General features: G+C 32.3%; 1 pseudogene; it reads left to right on the forward strand.

Moving 5' to 3' along the window:
• The first annotated feature begins 598 nt into the window (after window positions 1-598).
• On the forward strand, window positions 599-2212 carry LOC120200337 (annotated as a pseudogene).
• Window positions 2213-17796: the final 15584 nt, after the last annotated feature.

The following is a 17796-nucleotide window of genomic DNA, read 5'->3' on the forward strand; positions in this document are numbered from 1 at the left end:
ATAGAAATTATATTAAATACTTGTAAAATATAAATTCTTGATAAAACATATACTTATAAGTAAATTAAATTAGAATACCTAAATATAAAAAATAAATATAATTTATATATAATAATATAATTTATCAAACTTTAAACATCTTAAATAGTAATTGAATACACCTTAAATTCATACTTCAATTGAAAATCCGTAGGATAAAGTATAAAAATGAATAATGATAACCTAACTATAAGACTATGTTTTATTGAGTCCATCAACTATTAAAAGTTACAAAATGATCACCCAACTATTTCATATGTTTTAAATTTATCCATTTTTGTTAAATAATTGATGACAAATTGAGTTGGATGTTAATCTATTAGCTAACATATGATAAAATCTGATCTAAGAATCTCAAACGACTATCATATCATATTTAACATGTTAACGTTTAACTCATATTGCTATTAATTTTTTACGGAAAATAACGAGTTTGGAACACATAAAATAATCAAGTGGCCGTTTTATAACTTTCGTCTTTCCTTCTCTTCGTTCTCAAAAAAACAAAAAAACAAAAAAAAAAAAACCTTTCCTCTCTCTTCTACGTTACACTTCAATCATGTCTTGCTTCACTAGCAAATACGCCGGTAATTACCCTTCCCTTCTCCTTGTCGTTGATTTTAGGTTTATAATCTCTTGGATTGATCTTATTGTTCTTTTGCCTGTTCTGTTAGTTGTTTTGGTAGTTTCACGAGAATGCTTCGTTAATTACTGTTTAAAGAAGTTAATATTGAATTATATGGTTGAATCGCTGGGTTTTAGTCTTTAATTAAAGCTCCTTTATTTTTTATATATTGATTTATTCGGATCTTCTGAATCCCGTTTCATGTTTGTTGTGATCTACTTCTTGTCAGTGGGTATTAACTAAATTTATTTATTCGGTGCTTCTTAATCTAAAGAAACATAACGGACCAAAATTACTGAGTTTAGTACTTGCTAAACTATCAATTTTGATTTGTTTTAGTACCTAAACATAATGACCAAAATTGATAGTTTACCCGTTATGTTATTAATGATGAGTATTAAAAATGAAACAAAAACTAAATGGTGGTTTTGAAAAAATTGAAAATTTAGGTACTAAAATAGATCAAATAGTTTAGGTACTTTATGCGTAATTTATCTTTTTTGGAGTGGGTTTTAATTTCTGAAGATCCAGAACTGCGTGCATACACTTATTATTTCTCCAATCTGTCTTTTGACTGAGCAGTATTTTTTTTAATGTATAGCATTTAAAAGTTTTTTAATTTAATTATTAGTGCTAGATGTGCTTTAAACTGCCATGATTTCATCCAAGTCAAGACAAGGTGTGAAAACAAGATGAATGGAGATGTTGATGTTAATTATTTGAGTGAACTACACTACCAATACTCAACTATCACTTTTGTTTCGTTTAGATCACCCAACTATGTTAACAACATATGACTAAAATGAAATCAAAATTAAATGTGTAGTTTACCCTAATTATTTCCTTGGTTGTCATTTCATTTTGAATCTTAGATTACTGAAACTTATCCGTTCACCCTTGAGTTGCTTCAGTTTTTTTTTTTTAGATATTTGGATCTCTGTTAAATCTTTAATGGGAAATTGGGGTTTTGTTTATTTGTTTTGAATTATGAATATTGCAGATGAGTTAGCCAAGAACGCAGCCTACATTGGCACCCCAGGAAAGGGTGTCCTTGCTGCTGATGAATCCACTGGCACGATCGCAAGCGTCTTTCGAGCATTAATGTTGAGAATGTTGAAGAAAACAGACGTGCTCTCCGTGAGCTCCTCTTTACTACTCCGGGAGCTCTTCAAATTCTCTTCGAGGAAACCCTCTACCAAAAAACTGCTCCAGGTATTATATCAAAACATGATCATTATACAAAGAATGTATGGATGGTTAGTAGTTTATGATGTTTATTTTCGGTGTGCAGGCAAGCCCTTTGACGATGTTTTGAAGGAAGGTGGTGTCCTCCCTGGCATCAAGGTCGACAAGGGTACCATTGAGCTTGATGGAACTAATGGTGAGACATTCACTCAGGGTCTCGATGGCCTTGCACAACGATGCCAGAAGTATTATGAAGCCAGTGCTCGCTTTGCTAAATGGCGTGCTGTTCTTAAGATCGGCCTTAACGACCATCTGAACTTGCAATCGAAGAAAAAGCCAACGGGCTAGCCATGTACGCTTCCATCTGCCAGCAGTGTGGCCTCGTCCCCATCGTCGAGCCTGAAATTCTCGTTGATGGATCACACGACATTAAAAAGTGCGCCGAAGTGACAGAGTGAGTCTTTGCTGCTTGCTACAAGGCTCTAAACGACCACCATGTCATGCTCGAAGGCACTCTCTTGAAGCCTAACATGGTGACCCTGGGTCCCGACTCTCCTAAGGTTGCACCAGTGGTTATTGCGAGTACACAACGCGTGCCTTGCAGCGTACCGTCCCTCCTGCTGTCCCATCGATCGTATTCTTGTCTGATGGACAGAGCGAGGAAGAGGCTACTCTTAACCTTAATGCCATGAACAAGCTCCAGACCAAGAAGCCATGGTCGCTCTCGTTCTCATTCGGACATGCCCTCCAGTAGAGTACTCTCAAGGCCTGGTCTGGAAAGGAGGAGAATTTGAAGAAGGCACAGGATGCTTTCCTTGTTAGGTGCAAGGCTAACTTGTAGGCGACTCTCGGGACGAACCGAAAGCCTTCATGTTAAGGACTACAAATACTAAGAATAATCTTTTGGTATAGTGTGCCATGTTTACAGAGTTAATTTCGGTATTGATATTTAGACTTCTAGTCCTCTTTTGTTTTGTCCCCCCCCCCCCCGCATTTGCTTATTGATATTTAGACTTCTAGTCCTCTTTTGTTTTGTTTTTTTCCCCCTTGCATTTGCTCATGGAATTTAGGTTCTGAAATCAGACAAATAAACTTGGGGGAGCCTTTGAGCTCGTTGAGTGTCCTTGTGTTTTTTCCTTCTTTTTACCCCTTTTATTTTTTCACTTTTTAAGCCTAAAACAATATCTTCTGCTTATACAAATGAACTTGAACCACACGAATTAAGGAGTTTATGCGGTAAAAGAATTGCTTATACAAATGAATTTGATCCGCACGAATCAAAGAGTTTGTGTAGCAAAAGAATTATTGTTATAGTTATTCCTTGAATTTCGAATTCGAGTATCATAAATTTGAGTTTTGAGTTAGAGTACTATAGACGTGAGTTGTGAGTGATTAGTTATTCCAATGATTACTCCTTTTTATTTATTTTTAGGGTGAATTATATCAATGACCACTTGATTATTTAATCATTTTACTTTAATCGTCAATCTTTTAATTTTTTTAGTTAAATTATTTGATTATTTAATCGTATCTAATTAAATTACTGTCTTAATATTTGATATAAATACTGACGTAGTAGTTAATTGTAATCACTAATTTTTGTACCCCAAATATATTAATAAAAAAAGAAAGAGAAGTCAAACAAGGCCATGCACTGCTGGTCCACTGCCACAAACAACCAACAAAAAAACAAAAGGAAATCATTTCATTTATCTATGTAAACTAGGTATAAATACCTGAACAACATAATGTAACGGGGTTCTATTCTCATTCGAAAATCAATAAAAAGCAGGAACAAAAATAGTTCAAAGATTTTTTGCTGATATTTTTTATTTTATTTTATTTTATTATTAACTTTCAAAACAAAAAAATAACAAAAAAAAAGAAAGTGTTACCGCTCGACTGGAGCCTCACTGGCGTTTGAAGAGTCAGTTTGCAAATCCGAACGATGAGGAGGAGCATCTCGAGGAGGGGAGCAACATACTAAAATTTGGGTCCGATCCAACGGCGAATGGCGGATATCCATGCGGTGGAAATCGAGGGACTCTTAGTTCATTGCGCGGCGTTGGGGATCGATTCTTGTGAAACTAAGCCCAAATCTGCGATAAAGAGGTCGAGACGAGTCTCCCAGTAAATTTTGGGCTCTTCATCGTAGATCTGGGCTCAGTTTCACGAGAATCAGTCCCCAACGTCGCAAAATGAACTAAGAGCCCCTCGATTTCCACCGCACGGATATCTGCCATCCGCCGTTGGATCAGACCCAAATTTCAGTATGCTGCTCCCCTCCTCGAGATGCTCCTCCTCATCGTTCGAATCTGCGAGCTGACCCTTCAAACGCCGGTGAGGCTCCAGTCGAGCGGTAACACTTTCTTTTTTTTTGTTATTTTTTGTTTCGAAAGCTAATAATAAAATAAAAAATATCAGCAAAAAATCTTTGAACAGTTTTTGTTCCTTCTTTTTATTGATTTTCGACCGGTAAATTTTGGTGGCCAACAACCACCGGAGATGGCAGCGCCGTGGCGACTGACGGCGACCGACCTATTTTTTTAGAGAGAGGGGAGAACCTCTCTGTCTACCTTTTTTTAAAAAAGAAAAAAATGAAATTATAAAAAAATGTTTGTATTTATAGAAAAATTTCAGGGTAAATCACGTTTTAAGTCCCCCAAACTTTCCCGTGTTTTACAAAATGGTCACTAGAAGGGACAATTTTTATAATTTTCCCTTTTCTGTTTATGCTTTATAATTTTTTGTATAATTTCGTTTAATTCCCCCAAACTTTCCTGTGTTTTTACAAAAGTCACTAACAGGGACTGTTTTCCTAATTTTCCCATTTTACATGTATGCTTTGTTTTTTGGTAAAATATCATTCTAGGTCCCCTTATGTTTGCCGTGTTTTTGCATTTTGGTCACTGGACCTTTCTTTTCTAATTTATTGCAATTTATCACTATGTTTTGTTTTATTTTAATTTAGTCACTGTTAATTTCTGATTTAGCTACTATTATTTTAATTTTTGCATTTTGGTCACTATTTATTTCTTATTTAACTACTAACTTTTATTTTCTTGCATTTTAGTAGCTGTTATTTTATTTTATGCAATTAGGTCCTTATATTGGTGTTTATTTTATTTTAATTTTTTACTATTTTTTATTTTTTTCTATTATTGTTATTTTTTATAATTAGGTTTATTAATTGTTTTGATTATCTCATAGTTTAATCCTTAGATTTATATATTAGTTTAACATTCAAATTGAACTAAGAAATTAGGATGACACTCTAGTTTAATTAGGGAGCAATTCGAATTGAGTTTTCGCATAAGATGCCCGATTACACGAATCGTTACTCGACTTTTAAAATTTATTAATAATTAATATTTTCTAAAAATACTTTAGGTTTAATAATTCAGATAAAAAATTAGCTTTTAAATTAGTCCTCAATTTTAGAAATTATCAACTTAGGTCTTAAGCTTTTAGATCTTTTAGAAATTGGTATTTTTATATCTGGACCTTTTAGTCCCCGAATTTCGATTAGAACTTTAAGATTGACATAATTAAATTAAATAGAGTCTCCACTTTTGGTTAGATTTCAAATTAGTCTTTAAATTTAGGGCATAATACGAGTTGACCCTCACCTAAATGCTCGAGGAACCATCTCAATTATTCGATTCGATAATTTATTAAAATCAAATATGATTAATATTAGGGCTTACATTTTTAGTTTTGAGCTTCTAGGTTCCTTTAATTTCATAATTTGACAACTTAAGCTAGAAAAAGCCTTTAATTTACCTTAGCTTAATTAGGATTAAATAATTTTTTTTAATTGAATTGTTTGTTTTAAACCTAAGGCAATGTTCACTTATTAGGGAATTAATGGTATATATCCCGCAAGTATGTTGATCGCTTGTAAATGTCTACGATAAGGCAAGCAAATCTGTGCAAGTATACACAATCGATTCAAGTAATATAGGGTAAGTGAGTATCGTCTCCACAGGGATTGGTCGAGAAATATATTTTCACCACAACTAGGACTAATGTCACAAACTAAGTCCTACTAAGCTATCAACTTAAGAACTAATATTAATAAAACAAGGAGGTGATTTAATGAGTTCAGGAAAGTTCGGTCGAGACAAAATAAATATGCATAATAATAAAACCAAACAAAATAAGTGCTACTTTAAATATAATGCAAACAACCTCACATATTCAAACATATCACAGAGCACTGATGCTAAACTTTTTCTTCGATAACAATTATTTCTAAGTTCAGAATGAATTATTATGACTTACTAAGCTGCACGACAGGATTACTAGGTATTCTTAGATGGTTGCTATGGCCATACTACTCAATGTTAACTACAACCCTTGGTTTGTCAAATTGTTGGATCTATCTTAATTCTCTCCAATCTAAGAATCACTATCTAGAAAAAAAAGGCTATCTTTCGATGCTCTTACAATGCCAAGACATGTTTTACCAAAACCTCAGGCGATCTCTCGATGCTCTTATAGCGTAAGGTAAAATATTTAAACGATGAGCAAAACAGTCATATGCAAAACATAATTCATCATTCATAAACAAAAAAATATTATTCAGGAAAAACAAATTTTAACACCAAGTAAGACATTCATGGTGCTATCAAAGATCATCCAAAATTCAACATTTAATACAACCCAAATAGATAAAGAGTTAAAAATAAAGGAAGAACGACTCCCAAAACTGGGGGCTCTATCGTGATGATTCTGATCAACACTACGCCTGCCTTGGTGATCACCTTCTCTCGAGGCCTGATCACCACTCTGCTAACATCTGGTTATGGAGGACACCAAGGAAGGTCGATGGGTAGACGGTGAAGAAGTACTGCAGTTGCTTGCTCACGCCTTGGGTAAAGTTCTTCTCTCTTCTTCCTTGCCTCCTTTCTTTGGCGGCTATGACTGGTTATTTATAAGGAAAGATCTCCTAGGGCTTTACATGCTTTTTGGAGTTTCTTTAAATAACCGTTATAAATGTCCAGTCTTAAAAAGGAAATGCGGTTGTCAGAATAACTAAGGCTTGCTTGCACGTGAAGTAGGTCATCCAGCTGGCTTGTGACATAGGCGGTTTCGTCACACCTGCTTCAGACTTCCTCAGATAAACCTTGCCTCGGCGAGATAAATCTACTCCTCACGTTCTCATCTGTTCCGTTGGCCTTTTCAAATTTACGTTGTCATGACTGAAATGTTCTTCCCCTGTAAGTTTCCTGCACAAACACAATCCAAATAACTCTTTCTCCTCAGCAGCATCAGTCAAACCAAATAAATCTTGCCTAAGCAAATTTATCCACCACAAGCTAATATAACCTATATGCAACTAAATGCAAATAAAATGCTATGCATACTTTGTTTAGTCGAGTAATAACTTAAGTGAAAAGACTAGAAATTAAGTCTTTTTACGGAGTTATCATATATTCAAGGGGTAACTACTGGTGATTCCCGAAATAGGTCAACATCCTTTTCAAAGACCGCATCATGTTTTCTAAAAAATAATGCAATATTCAATTATTAGGCACAATAGCTGGTCTCCCACATTTACGCTTGAGAGCGAATGCTATCGGTCTCAATAAACGAATACCCTTTTCAACTTTGCATCCGTAATGATTTTCAAATTAAATAAAGATCAAACTCAAATTTTTTTATTTTAAATATAGTGTAATCAACTAGGTACCAATATTTGGGTGCTTGTGGGGGTGTTAATCCTTCCCCACATGTAACTGACTCTCGAACCTGATTTCTGGATTTTCGTGGACCTTAAAACACGATATTTTGATAAAAATAAAATATTTTATTAAAATCACTCATTTTTATGGTGTCCCAATCGCACCTTAAATGATTGGTGGTGACTCCTCACATTTTAATAACCCTTTCAAAGAGAAAACCCCCGAGTCGATATCAGTTTTTACCCGCCCGGGAAAAAATGGTGTCAACACATACTTTTGTAGAAATTTAAAGATGATGGGTGAAATTCTCTTTTTATAGAGGTTACCTCATTTTGTGAAAGTCACAACATAGACATTCCATATATGAGTTCTATTTATAGAGAAAGAGGAGGTTATGCTTGTCACCAACAAGATCATTTTACAGCTGAACATCATTATCGAGTAAATTTTTTTTATACTGCACTTGATGTTCAATTACAAGAGTTAAACGGTAGATTTAGAGATAAGTTAGTAGAATTGTTAACTCTTGGTTGTGCTTTGGAGCCAAGAGACGGTAACAAAAATTTCAAGGTTGAAGACATTTGTAATCATGTGAATAAGTTTTATCCTAAAGATTTCATAAAACTTGAAAAGAATGACTTAAGAACATAATTATGTCATTATGAAGTGGAGTTATCTTGGAATTCAGGTATAAGAAAATTGTTGACAATCTCTGATCTAAGTCAATGGTTGGTGGATACTATAAAAACAAATACTCATCCTTATATATTTCAAATGATAAAACTTCTACTGACTCTCCTAATTTCTACAATAATTGTTGAAAGAGCTTTTTCTACAATGAATATCATTAGGACAACACTCTATAATAAAATGGAGGATGAATTTTTCTGAGAATTCCATGTTTATCAACATCAAAATCGATATTGCAATGAGCTTTGGTACAACATCAATTGTGGTTGCATCTCGAGATTTGAAGGAGCGACATGTTTTATTATGATTATGTGATAGTTATGTCTTTGACACCATTTAAACTCGTATATTCTTTTATTATTTACTTTAATTTTATTTCTAATATTTTACTTGTTATTTAATAGAAATTATGAAACTATACAAATTTGATGTTATCATTTATATTTTTTGAAATAAATAAATAATAAAACTAAAATTATGTATAAAATTTAAAGCTGTTAAAAAGATCTGAACTTTGTTAGAATTAAATTTTGGCTCTATCCCTGATTATGTTGTACGTGATATTATTTGTGATGATATAATTATGAATAAAGTTGATACTTATGGTAATATTATTGATGTGTAAGTTATCTTGTACATCTAAGTGTGGATAAGAATTGGATTTGGTTAACAATCATTGTTGAAGAATACCCTTTTAAGGGGTTTCGTGAAAGATGTGGGGAATTTGTTCGTCGAGGGTGAAAAATTCATTTTTTTATTGATTTTAGGTGTTTTATCGAATTTGAATTTTTTCTCGAATTCCTTGTATATTTAGAATTCGTGTTAAGGTAGAGATTATTAGATTTTAAATCAAATTTAATACAACTCAAATTGATTAAGGAAAATATGAAACCTTGTTTGATTGAAAGTAGAAAGACAAGTTTATTTTATGTTGATTAAAAGTAAAAAACCTAACTTGAGTATATTTCTACTAAACAAGTTTATTTTGTAATCAATTAATTATTCTTATAAATAGATACCATAAATAGGGTTAGAAGTCAAGTTGTTCATGGTGATTGCTCTTATATTATCTTATTTTTAACATAAGTTGAAATTCTCTTATTATACTAGTGGTTTTTCTCAAAAGAGTTTGTTGGAACTCTTGAGGGTCTAATGAACAACCGAAAAAGTGTCAAGAGAGTGTGATTGGCCTTTTGAAAAATTTGTGGTAGAATGAATAAAGATTGGAAAATTGTACAATGATTTATAGTGGTTCAACTTTCTAAATAAAATCTACATCTGCTTTTAACTCCACACTAAGGATTTCTAAAAATATCATTAATTTGTTCTTTTTTTTTCTTGGCTAAAGAGTAACTTTTACAAAACTTTAGTTTTCAAAGGCTAAATTAGAAACACTCTCATTTTACAAAAGGATAAAAGATGTAAATGAGAAAACCTTACAAGGTAGGTGTTTACAAGATTTAAGCTCACAAGAAAAACAACGAAAATATATGCAATGAGCTCAAACACTTATATACAAGAGAAAAAATAAAGAGTGAAAGAGATTTTCTCTTGTTCTTTGCTTAGATATGTGATGTAACCTTTTTCAAGTGTCATTGACTTATTTTTATAAGTTGGAATGTGTTTGTGACAGTTTTTAGCCGTTGAGGACTTATTTTTCTACAATATAAAACTACTCAGAGTAGGGAGTATTCGTACTGTTTAAGGGAGTATCGATATTTTCTTTATAATATTTAAATAAACTAGTTGTTAGTGGCTTTTTTGGTTTAACTAGTATCGATACTAGGGTTTCATAATATTGATACTACTGTGTAAAGTAGTATTGATACTCCTAGAGTATCAGTACCAAATTTGCATTATGAAATTTGAACAATTTGGAAACAACATGTAATATCAATACTACCAAGAGAGTATTGATACTTCGCTTATCTGTGGTATTGATACCTCAAGAACAATATCAGTATTATTTGTGTAGGATCAATACTGTAAGAACAATATCAATATTACTTACCCATAAAACTTGTTTTGTCTTCAAATTTTAGTTTTTTGGACTTTAAATTATTTTTGAAATCTTTGAACAAATTCAATCAAGTCCAATTTCCCCCTTAATATGTTATATCAAAATATTGACAATAGACAAATGAATGTTGCTCGTTGTGGAAGTTGAAGGATTTTAATGAAAGAAGAAGATGATGGAGTTGTGGAAGATGATATAGATGGATAATTGTCCTATCGAACCCTCATATTCACAATGAAAAGACAAACTCGATAAACGACTCTAACAAGCCCTCCTAACCGCAATGAAGAGGCAAACCAGAGTGTGAAGATATCTTTCACGAAGAACATGAAAAGAACTTAATGAAAAGAAACTTTAAAGGCACAAGGCAATCAACACTTGCAAAAGAAAAAACTCTTGTTGTAGTATTAATTCAAATAAATCCGATGAACAATAATGAATGAAGCCTCCTTTATATAGGAGAGGAATTCTAAAAGTCCTAAGCAACTAATTCTTAATTATAATAAACTAAGAATAATATTTTAACTTGACCTTTGTTCCTAATAAAATAATAAATTTAATCCTACAAGATAATGCATCATCCTATATTAATTATATTACAAATAATCAATAAAATATTAAAAATTCGTAATATTACAAAATCTCGTATAAGAATTTCTACATGCGATGTATTCACTAAAATGAGTGTATCTTGAGTTCCTGATATTGGATTGATGCAATTCAAGAATCGTTGGAAGGATAAGAGACATACAATCATAACTTCAGTAGACATGTTAACCAAATAACTCTATGATCTCATTCAAAAAGTCATTGCAAATCTGCTGGTATTATGGTCTTCTTTTCCAAGGCTTGGTCTTATAGATCAATTACAAGCATTAGTCCATCTTCTTTTGATGTGAGCCTTGCGATACATGTATCATCATCCTTGACCTAGAATCTTGGAACTCCAAGGTGATAAGCGGTACTTGGGTTCTTTCATGGGATAGTTGTGGTATGAAAACAAAAGGTAAACTTTGCTTTCCAGTCTATGTAGTTGTTCGGATCATACTCACCTTTAAACTGTGGAATTATGAATTACGGTTTAGTAAAAAGTTTCGACATTTGAAGTTGAGGTTGTACACATCTAGGTTGTATTGAATTATGTTGTTCATCTCCTGCAGCTTCTCTTGGTTGATTATAATCATTCAGATTTGCTTGTTGTCTTTCAATGGTAAGATCATCCTTTTGTCTTTGCATTGTCGTTGCTTGCTATTATAGAGAAATAAATATTGTCATTTTTCGATGAATATAAACCATGAGGCTTCGTATTACCTCAACAACTTCTTTGTTTTTTTACCATTTTTGGTGGTGTATACATGCAATATGAAGCAAAATCAATTTATTCTCTCTAAGAATCATCCCAAATCTGATACCAAATGATAGAGATACCACATCGGATAAATGAATGTTGCTCATTGTGGAAGTGGAAGGATTTTAATGGAAGAAGAAGATGATAGAGTTGTGAAAGATAAGATAGATGAATAATTGTCCTATCGAACCCTCCTAGTCGTAATAAAAAGACAAACTCGATAAATGGCTCTAACCATCCCTCCCAATTGCAATGAAGAGACAAATCAGAGTATGAAGATCCCTCTCATGAAGAACTTGAAAAGAACTTAATGAAAAGAAGCTTCGAAGGCACAAGGCAATCAACACTTGCAAAAAAAAAAAAAACTCTTGTTGTAGTATTAATTCAAAAAAATCTGATGTACAATGATGAATGAAACCTCCTTTATATAGGAGAGGAGTTTTAACAGTCCTAAGCAACTAATTCCTAATAATAATAAACTAAGAATAATATTTTAACTCGACCTTAGTTCCTAACAAAATAATAATTTAATCCTACAAGATAATGCATCATCCTATATTAATTATATTACAAATAATCAATAAAAATATTGAAAATTCGTAATATTACAAAATCTCTTATTAATCCCGTATAAGAATTTCTACATGCAATGTCTTAACTAAAATGAGTGTATCTTGAGTTCCCGATATCGGATTGATGCAATTCAAGAATCGTTGGAAATATAAGAGACAAACGGTCGTAACTCCAGCAGACATGTTAACCAAATAACTCTAGGAACCCTTTCAAAAAGTCATTGCAAGTCTGTTGTTATTCTGGTATTCCTTTCCAAGGCTTGGTCTTGTAGATCAATTAGAAGCATTAGTCCATCTTCTTTTGATGTGAGCCTTGCGATACATGTATCATCATCCTCGACCTAGAATCTTGGAACTCCAAGGTGATGAGCGGTACTTGTTCTTTCACGGGACATGTAACACCCCCAATCCGTATTCGATCCAGATCAGAGTCTGAGGTGTCACATTGACTTTTAAAAACTTATACTTATCTACCAATATGAGAAATTTCCACTTTTATTCAATAAAGGTTCATATTATTACAAATAAAGTATCTTCAAAACTAACCAGAGCGTATATAATTTAAAACATTAATTACAAGCCAACTATTTTCAAATAATAGAATACATATGATTTAAAACTCTTGTCTGATCTGATTATAGTAAAGGAGAGCTGACCTGTCTTACTCCTCTTAGCTTTTCTTCTCGCTTTCCGTAACCTACGTGTGAAACACTCACACTCTAAGTCGATGACTTAGTGAGGCATAAATAAATGTACTATAACATATCATTACTAATTCCTACTATGCACATTTTATGTAATCATAATAAGTTATGGAATGCATTATGCATCAAAACATAAATACATACATATACATATCATTTCATTATTTTTATTATTATTCTTATCATTATTAGCATGATTGTCAATTATATCTCTTAGTTATGAACTCTTATACCTAACATTGTTAACCAAACAATGTACATATCATCATATAAATTTCTGTAACACATTTCACATATTAACTTAATACAAAGATCATATAACAATTCATATGACAACTATATATATATATACACATACACACACACACACATATCATATATCACATATATCACTTCATATAGAACTCAACACATCATCATATCAAGTTTATTTATATTATCTTTTATTAGTCCATGTACACATGTGAGAACTATAGATATGTGAGTACATAGAGGTTGTGCACATATGCTGTCACCACAGCTCGTATAAGGTCCCACTAGGGGCATATGAATTTGTCCCGAAGGACCACTATGAAATGTTCCGAAGGACCACGTAAAACCCTCGACTCTTGGCATGCCAGTTATACCTCTAGCTCTCATGACACATAACATGGGTATTATCACTTATGAAATTTCACATATACACATTCATATCACATATATTCATCATCTCTTAGCTTCTTTCACATAGTTCACTTTCACATTTTCATATAATTCCCATTTTTCATATAATCACATAACTCATGTCACTTTATAATGGGGTCACATAGTTCATATCACTTAATCTCTTATATCCATATCATATAACTTATATAATCACATAATTCAATATTATTTAACTTACTTCACTTTTCATATGCTCACCCAGTTCATTATCACATAACTTATATCATATTTACATAACATTTATTCACAAACAACATATAACATATACTTATCATATCATATATATAATACATATCATGCACATTCATATAATTACCTAGTCATAACTATACTTTAATTCATGTATTCCTATATTCAACATCGTGAAAATAGACTTATCACAAGTCTAATTTCCATACATATATATATATATATATATATATATATATATATATCAATATTTCTAATAATAAGCACTCACCTTGGCCTCACTAGTCAATACCGATCTCTTATCTTATCCTCGATGATTATTACTTGTCAACTTGTACGGACTTGGCTCTTGATCGATATCTACATGAATACACAATCCAATAAATATTGAGATTCGAATTACTTGATACGATTCATTTTAATACAAACCCAAATAAAACTTCAATTCCAACTTTTCAAACTTAAGTGGTATCGGTACCACCCTCAAGGTACCGATACCTCTATGCTAGGGTACCGATACCCCACTTAGGTACCGATACCCCACTCAGGTACCGATACTAATATTAGCTTTGAAATTTCCTAGGTATCGATACCCTCGACATAGGTATCGATACATCTTCCACATGGTACCAATACTGTTCATATAAGTATCGATACCCCATGAATCAGTTCTTCATAAATTGTCTTGATGTATCGGTACCTACTCAACATGTACCGATACCCCCTTGCCCATATTTCCATTTTCAAGCCTAAAAATTAAACACTTGCCTCCAAATTCTACTTATTAACTTTTCCTTATGCTTTAAAACTCATCCATATACATGCAAACCCTCTTTAAACCTCATAACACTTCATTATCTTTCATAACTAACCAAAATTCTTGAATCAAAGAATTTCACCAATTTTTCCATGTGTTCTAAATTCATTTCTATTAGCTCTAACTTATTAATTAATCCCTTGACAAGTCAAAAATCTTATTCAAACTCTAAAAACCACTCTATCTCAACAATTCATCTTAAAACTCATTTTACTTAATCTCTCATAACTTGAAATTCTTTGAGTATTAAGCCATCCTAAGCTTCCCTTAATCTTATTTAACATCCCAAGAGTAAAACCAACTCAAAACTTAAAAGAATTAGCCAACTGAAAGCATTCTCACCTTAGCAATAGAGACACGAGAAGAGAAGGAGAATAAACTTGCATTCTCTAGACTTTTCCTTTTTCCTTTCCCACGTATTAACACCCTTTTATAAAGAAAAATAAAAATCTTCATTAGGTAATGACCATTATACCCTCTCATCTTTCCAACTTTACTATTAAATCCAACATCAAAGTCCCTGAGCTTTTAACTTGTTTCAAAATTGAACATAAAGTTTTCAAAATTTACAATTTAGTCACTAGCCCTGATTTGAGATGTTACAGGATAGTCGTTGTAGGAAAAAAAAAGGTCAACTTTTCTTTCCTAGTCTATATAGCTGTTCGGATCATACTCGTATTTGAACTATGGAATTGTGAATTTCGGTTTAGTAAAAAGTTTCAACATTTGAAGTCGAGGTTGTACAAGTCTAGGTTGTTTTGAATTATGTTGTTCATCTCGTACAGCTTCTCTCGGTTGATTATCATCATTCAGATTTGCTTGTTGTTGTCTTTTAATGGTAAGATCATCCATTTGTCTTTTCATTATTGTTTTTTGCTATTATAGAGAAATAAATATGTTTGTTTGTCGATGAATAACAACCATGAGGCTTCGCATTGCCTCAACAACTTCTTTGTTTTTTTTACCATTTTTGGTGGTGTATACGTGCAAGATGAAGCAAAATCAATTTATTTTCTCTAAGAGTCATCCCAAATCTGATACCAAATGATAGAAATGCGACATAAGATAAATGAATGTTATGGAAGTGGAAGGATTTTAATGGAAGAAGAAGATGATAGAGGGTTGAAAGATGATATAGATGGATAATTGTCCTATCGAACCCTCCTAGTCCCAATAAAAATGAAAACTCGATAAATGGCTCTAACCAACCCTCCCAATCGCAATGAAGAGACAAATCAGAGTCTGAAGATCTCTCTCACGAAGAACTTGAAAAGAACTTAATGAAAATAAGCTTCGGATGCACAAGACAATCAACACTTGAAAAAAAAACTCTTGTTGTAGTATTAATTCAAATAAATTTGATGTACAATGATGAATGAAGCCTCCTTTATATAGGAGGGGAGTTCTAACAGTCCTAAGTAACTAATTTATAATAATAATAAACTAAGAATAATATTTTAACTCGACCTTAGTTCCTAATAAAATAATAAATTTAATCCTACAAGATAATTCATCATCCTATATTAATTATATTACAAATAATCAATTAAAATATTGAAAATTCGTAATATTACAATATCTCATATTAATTCCGTATAAGAATTTCTACATGCGATATCTTCACTAAAATGAATGTATCTTGAGTTCCTGATATTGGATTGATGCAATTCAAGAATCGTTGGAAAGATAAGAGACATACGGTCGTAACTCCAGTTGACATGTTAACCAAATAACTCTAGGATCCCATTCAAAAAGTCATTGCAAGTTTGCTTCTATTCTGGTATTCTTTTCCAAGGCTTGGTCTTGTAGATCAATTAGAAGTGTTAGTCCATCTTCATTTGATGTGAGCCTTGAGATACATGTATCATCTTCTCTCTCTTCAAAAAGATTCGACCTATAATCTTGGAACTCCAAGGTGATGAGCGGTACTTGTTCTTTCACGGGAAAGTCGTAGTAGGAAAACAAAAGGTCAACTTTGCTTTCCCAATCTATGTAGCTGTTCGGATCATACTTGCCTTTGAACTGTGGAATTGTGAATTTTGGTTTAGTAAAAAGTTTTGACATTTGAAGTCGAGGTTGTACATGTCTAGGTTGTATTGAATTATGTTGATCTCCTACAGCTTCTCTTGGTTGATTATCATCATTCAGATTTACTTGTTGTTATCTTTCAATGGTAAGATCATCCATTTGTCTTTGCATTGTCATTACTTACTATTATAGAGAAATAAATATTGTCGTTTGTCGATGAATAGCAACCATGAGGCTTCGCATTGCCTCAACAACTTTTTTGTTTTTTTTACCATTTTTGGTAGTGTATACATGCAAGATGAAGCAAAATTAATTTATTCTCTCTAAGAATCGTCCTAAATTTGATACCAAATGATAGAGATGCGACATCCGATAAATGAATGTTGCTCGTTGTGGAAGTGGAAGGATTTTAATGAAAGAAGAAGATGATAGAGTTGTGAAAGATGAGATAGATGGATAATTGTTCCATCAAACCCTCCTAGTCGCAATGAAAAGGTAAACTCGATAAATGGATCTAACCAGCCCTCCCAATCGCAATGAAGAGACAAATCGGATTGTGAAGATTTATCTCACGAAGAACTTGAAAAGAATTTAATGAAAAGAAGCTTTGAAGGCACAAGAAAATCAACAATTGCAAAAAAAAAAAACAATTAGTATTAATTCAAAGAAATCTTATGTATAATGATGAATGAAGTCTCTTTTATATAGGAGAGGAGTTCTAACAGTCCTAAGCTACTAATGAATAAAATAGTAATAAACTAAACATGTTTTAATTCTAATTCCTAATAATAATAAACTAAGAATAATGTTTTAACTCGAATTTAATTCTTAATAAAATAATAAATTTAATCATAAAAGAAAATGCATGATCCTATATTAAATTATATTATAAATAATAAATAAAAATATTAAAAATTCATAACATTTACAAAATCCCTTATTAATCTTGTATAGGAATTTCTGCATGCGATGTCTTCACTAAAATGAGCGTATATTGAGTTCCTAATAACAGATTGATGCGATTCAAGAACTGTTGGAAAGCTAAGAGACAGCTGGTCGTAACTCCAAGAGATACGTGGACCAAATAACACCATAATCCTATTCAAAAAGTCATTGCAAGTCTGCTGCTATTCTGATCTTCTTTTTCAAGGCTTGGTTGTGTGGATCAATTAGACGGGTTAGTCCATCTT

The sequence above is a fragment of the Hibiscus syriacus genome, unplaced genomic scaffold (assembly GCF_006381635.1).
Source record: "Hibiscus syriacus cultivar Baekdansim isolate YM2019G1 unplaced genomic scaffold, ASM638163v2 tig00005939_pilon, whole genome shotgun sequence".
Taxonomy (NCBI): Eukaryota; Viridiplantae; Streptophyta; class Magnoliopsida; order Malvales; family Malvaceae; genus Hibiscus; species Hibiscus syriacus.